The following is a 6091-nucleotide window of genomic DNA, read 5'->3' on the forward strand; positions in this document are numbered from 1 at the left end:
TCCAGACACTGTTCTTCACCAGTGACCTGGCTAATCCTAAGCTACCGATTGTTACTAAATGTTAAAATGAGAAGGAGATATTCAAAATCATTTCTCCTATATTGGTACCTTCTAGTTCTAGCTGATCATTGGCTCTTTTCCATTGTGCATGAAAAGAATACCTTCCTTTCTCAGTGATTTACAGGTTCAAATGTAGAGCTCTGACAGTTTCACTGATGGGTGTAGGCTATTTATTTATTTTTCACCACCATATCAAATTTATTATTCCAATGGCACTAATACAGCTGGAGGTGCTCACGGTGACACCACACAAAGTTTCCTGCCTTCTAGCTTCTGTTCAAAAAGAAAGGTCTACCCTCTTGTTCCTTCCCTCTTTCTGGGGGGAAATCCACTACGGGCCATTTACCCAAATAAATCTCTCAATGCACTTTTGTTCTTTTTTTGACATTTGAGTTTCTGAAATGGGAAAAAAAAATGTTGAGTGTGCCATCCTGCCTACCCCGCCCCCACCAGCCAAATAAATCCCAGCTGCTAGGGCGTTTGTTGCCTTTGAAATCTTGAAATAAATATTGAAAAAACAGCATCAAGTGTTCATGTTGAGTGATGGCACTGAGTGGGCCCCAGAACCTATCAGGTAGAGCATCACTGGACAGTCTTGAGGTGTCATGGAGAATGCGAGGGCTTGTTGCTGTGGTCAGTCGTCAGCCGGGTGTAGGGGCTGTGCTGAGTCCCAGCTGGGGTGGTGGGCTGCAGGGGAGGGCTACCTACAATTTGTCCAGGAAGTTGTCCAGGGCAGGGATGCCTTCCTTCAAGCCTTTATGCTTGGGTGCTTCAGCCACCACCTGGCTGGGGCGGCTGGTGTTGTCGAAGGGATCCGGGGCAGGATCTGCCAGTGGTCAAATACACATTAGGGGAAGGCTTGGCCACTGGTGTTGGACCTCAGGTCAGCAGTGAAGCCAAAGGACTCATTCACAGGCAGGTAGGCCTTCACAACAAACATGGGAGTGCCTGCCACCTGGGACTCCTCAAAGACGTGACCCAGCTTCCTATTCAGGACATCATAGATGCCACCAACCACTTGTTCTGGACACTGAATCTCCACAAGGTAGATAGGCTCCATAAGCCAGGGCTGGGCAGTCAGTACACTGGTGTAGAGGCAGTGCCGGGCAATGGGGATAATCTGGCCACCCCCACGGTGGATGGCGTCCACGTGCAGGGTCACATCGTGCTCATGGAAGCGCACACCACTTATGTTTTCCTCACACAGAGCACCCTCTTTGGTGGCCCACTGGAAGCCAGCTACCACACTATTCTTGATCTCATTGAGGTACTGCACACCCTTAGTGATATCAGTGAGGATGTTGGGGCCAGTGCCGTCAGGCCCGAAGCACCAGATCTTGCGGGCCTCAGCCACATCCCACTCATACTTCTCAGCCAGATAGCGGGCCTGCTGCTTGAGCTCCTGGTGGGCTGACACCTCACCCTTGTCAATGTCCTCAGCCAGGCCGTCAGGGAAGGGCCGTGCCTCATGTACACCCAGTTGTGCTTGTTGGGGGACTTGGACAAGCAGAGCACATTCTACTCCTCACTGACGGTCTCATGGTAGGGGACTACAGGGTCAGATTTCTTGATGGGAATGCACGCATGGTCCTTCTCCAGGTCCTTCAGACAAATCTCCAGGTGCAGCTCCCCAGCCCCCTCGATGATGTGCTCCCCTGACTCCTCAATGATGCACTGCACCATGGGGTCTGACTTGGCCAGCCGTTTCAGACCCTCCACTAGCTTGGGAAGGTCAGCTGGATCCTTGGCCTCCACAGCAACCCGGACAATGGGGCTCACGCTGAACTTCATCACCTTCATGTTGTGGGCATGCTCAAAGATGGTGATGGTGCCAGTCTTTACCAGGAACTGGTCCACTCCCACCAGATCCACAATGTTCCCACAAGGCACATCTTCAATAAGCTCAACATAACGGCCCATCATCAGGATTGTTCTCTGGATGGGCTTCAGGTACAGGTCCTCCTTCTTCCCAGGGGTGTAGTTGGGCACCATGATCCTGACTTTCAGGCCAGTGGACACCAGCTCCGAGAATACACGACCAAAAGCGTAGAACTGACCTTTGTCAGAGGTTGGCACCATTTTAGGAATGTACATCATGAGAGGGCCTTTGGGGTCACAGCTTTTAATGCCCATGGCTGCCTTGTTGTCTGGGGGGCCCTCATACAAGAGCTCACAGCGGTATTTCTGGGCTGTCACAGGGGAAGGCAGATGGATGGTGATCATCTGCAGCAAAGCATCCCCGGCAGGTAGCCAGCGGCGCATCACAGCCTTCAGCAGTGGTTTGCCTTCCTTATCTTTGCCTCCACTGTCCAGCTTGATGTCCAGCTTTTCAATCAGCTTTGCTGTCTCCTCTTTCTTGAAATTCATGATGGCGTCAAACGCCTTGAAAATAGGGTCCAAGATGAGCTGGCAAAACGTCCGCCGTAGCTTCTTGCCGTCAGGGCTGGTGGCTGACTTGCTGAATTTGCCGTTGGCTGGATCAAAATACCAGTCACCCCACAGATTCTTCATCATGTCCTCCACTTTCTTGGTCCACTCAGCAGGCCCCAGCTGGCCCTCGCCCTTGGTAGCAAATTTGGCCACATACATCTCTGCAAACTGCTTCAAGGTAAAGGCCCACCGTGGAGTCCGGACCCAAAACCAACGGTCCCAAGTACGGGGTCGATCCTGATGTTGCCCATGGGACTGCTCTCGCCCTCCCCGTAGGTAGAAATGATGACGTTGACGTTCTCCACATTGCGCTGGAAGGTCTGGTAGAGCTCCTCAGGCTCCAACTGCAGCTCCGGCAGAGCCCGGTCCATCTTGTTCCTCATCAGCACTGGCTTGATGCGCCCCGCAGTGGCCACACACCAGACACACGGTCCACTACCACCAAGACACGGTCGGTGACACGGGGGCGGCAGCCACCTCCGAGGAGAAGTCCACGTGCCCTGGGGAGTCCATGAGGTTGATTAGAAAGCCAGAGCCATCCTTACTCTGCTTGATAAAGTTCAAGTCCTTTTTTGGAGAGCTCCTAGAAGAGTGAGAGAGCCGTGGACTTGATGGTGATGACGCTCCTGCGCGTCCTTCTGGGTGTCAGCGAAGCGGGTCTCCCCAGCGCGGGCGGAGGCAATGATACCGGCCTTGCACACCAGCGAGTCCGTCAACGTGGACTTGCCGTGGTCCACGTGGGCGATGACAGACGTGTTTTGGATGTTGGCCTTCTTGTCCATGATGGCCCGGATCTGGTCTACCGTGAAGTTCACCATGGTGGCGGATGGCGGTGGATTCTCCCAGGTAGATCTGAGCGAAGCGAGTGGCGCCAAGGATGGCGGTGACAACGGCGGAAGAGGGTGTAGGCTATTTCTGAAGCAAAGTAAGAGTCTAATTTAAAGAGTTATTTTTTGCAAGAACAATATCCTTGCAAGAAGACTCGGACACTGTCTTCTTCATCTGGAGGATAACTATGAATTTTGTATCCTTTCACTCTGCCCCCCCCCCCCCCCCCAGAAACCACATTCAATGATAGCATTACATTAGGAAATTTCAGGAAGAAAGAGTGAATAAGATTCACCCTGACAGGGTCTAAACTCATGGTCAACGTAGCTGGAACATGCACAGAAATCACAAAGATCAGGATGAAAAGTACAGAAAGTGGGGGAAGCTCGAGAAGGAGATGTTGCTGTATTTCCAGTGCTTAAAGGAAACATGATATAGATTCTATCCCAAGATATTAAAGATCTAAACACCTAGAATTTATATTTGTTAGGTTGTTTAATTATAACCTAGAGACAATACAACATATTGTAAGGCTTTCTTTTAATATTTTTATTGTATACTTACTCTTTGCCACTTTTCTAAGTGTTTTATTTGCATTACTTAAGCAATTATCATTTAGAAGCAATATATGATACAGGTACTATTATTATCATCCCCATGTTAAAGTTGAGAAACTAAGGCTTAGAGAGGCTAAGTAATTTGCCCAAGTGTCACAGCTTTCTGCTCTCTCTTGAATATAAGAACAGCTCCCCAGTGATAGAAACAATGGTGTTCACTCAATTTTCTCTGGAGGAGAATATCATAGAATGAGTTTCTGCTCATCAATTTACTCTACCTTTTCCTAATACATGGTGAGGTATTCAAGAAATACATGTTTATTGAGTGAATGAGCTAATCCTTTGCTTTATTCTGGCTTTGCCCATTTGATTATTTGACACAATTATTATAGTTTATCATCTTTCTATCATTTGATTTATAAAAATTGATTTACAAAAATTCATGATGAAATTGTATTCTCAGAACTTGCAAAGTTTAAAATAAAAACAAATGAAAAAATTATTTTAAAGCTACTTCCACCATAAGAAAATTCTATAGATTATGGAAATGTGTTTTTTAATTAATACAATTTTTGGATGGAATTATTTGATGGGACTAGGTAGCAACTTGAAAGATGAATGAAGATGAGAAAAAGCAAATGGAATCCTTATAGTTTACTGTTCCTTTTATACATAGTGGTCCCAAAATATGGTATTAACATGTATATTTCAACATTCTCAATTTCTATGCCTTCTGTAAAGCCATAGCATTAAAGATTTATTTTTGAATCTTTGAACCATCTACAAAGTTAATGCAATTAGAGAGATCACTAAATATTATAGGAGAAAGAATTAACTTCATACCACATAAAAAGGGAATTATGTAAAGGTTAGACAAGAAAAAGGATTCCCATGACCAATTCATACTGATCTGTTTATGTTGACCACATGTACTATAGTCAGCTCATGGAATTTAACCACAAAGAGCTTGATGGACACTGATTGTAGAATATAGTCATAGGAAGCCGGATATGAATCATGCTGTCACATCAAACTGTACCCTGAAATCTATGTCATGTGTCTTTTTTTTCCTCGTACATTGATACAACATAAGTCAACAGAAATTATTCTTTATTTCTTTGCTAGCTGTTCTCCTAAAATAAAGTGAATCATAAATTTAAAGCTAAATTCAAAATCTTAAAAACATAAAATAGACTCAAAATATGAGTAATTTCAAAACACTTTCTAGCTAATCCATTTCTCATTGTCTTGCAACTCTCTGTGCCTGACAAAATTCTCTTCCTCTGCTTCCCAACCTTTCCTATTTCCACTATGCAACTGAAGTTTAGGAATGCATGTTTAGGTAAATTATATATTCTTTCTGTCTTTGCCTGGAACTTTCCATCATCTTTGCCAGTGACCTCATTCCTGTTAACAAACCATGTCTACTGTATTTCAGATATCCAGAATAGAAATTTTTGGATCCAGTATATAATTAACTACTGGATGCTATTTGCAGAAATTTTACATTTGTGTTGACATGTCTTGTCATCTGAGTGAAATCCATTGCTACCCTAATGACAAAATTGTTGGGTAAATCAATTACAAGAGACTAATTCAAACGATAAAATAAATGGGTCTTTAATTATTTTCAAATGGGAAATAAGCATCTGATGTTTAATAGTTCAAATGAAAGTTATAGCGCACCCTTAATGACTTATTTCATGAACTAAATGATGCTAAGTTAAAACATCAGCAGCTTTAATTAAACAACACACTTCTGAATCACCATGGGCCAAAGAAGAAATCTCAAGAGAAACTTTAAAATGTTTTGAACTATGTGAAAGTGAAAACAGAACTTGTAGAATGCAGCAAAATGTTTTGAACTATGTGAAAGTGAAAACAGAACTTGTAGAATGCAGCAAAAACAGTGCTTAAGGGGAAATTGATAGTATGGACTATATATAATTCCATATATGATATCTAGAATATATATATTTGGAATATATATGGAATATATTATTATATTTTATATGATATATTGTTATAAATATTTATTTTTATTATGTGTCATGTTTTTATTTAAATTCTAATTAGTTAATACATAGTGTAATATTAGTTTCAGGAATAGAGTTTAGATTCAACACTTCCATACTACACCACTGCTGATCACAAGTGCACTCCTTAAATCCCTGTCACCTATTAACCCATCCCCCTCCACTCACATCCCCTGCAGC

General features: G+C 43.8%; 1 pseudogene; it reads right to left on the reverse strand.

The window, feature by feature from the left end:
* Positions 1-229: 229 nt before the first annotated feature.
* LOC144303819 (elongation factor 2 pseudogene) lies at positions 230-3393 on the reverse strand (annotated as a pseudogene).
* Positions 3394-6091: the final 2698 nt, after the last annotated feature.

This window comes from Canis aureus, chromosome 33 (genome assembly GCF_053574225.1).
Source record: "Canis aureus isolate CA01 chromosome 33, VMU_Caureus_v.1.0, whole genome shotgun sequence".
Taxonomy (NCBI): Eukaryota; Metazoa; Chordata; class Mammalia; order Carnivora; family Canidae; genus Canis; species Canis aureus.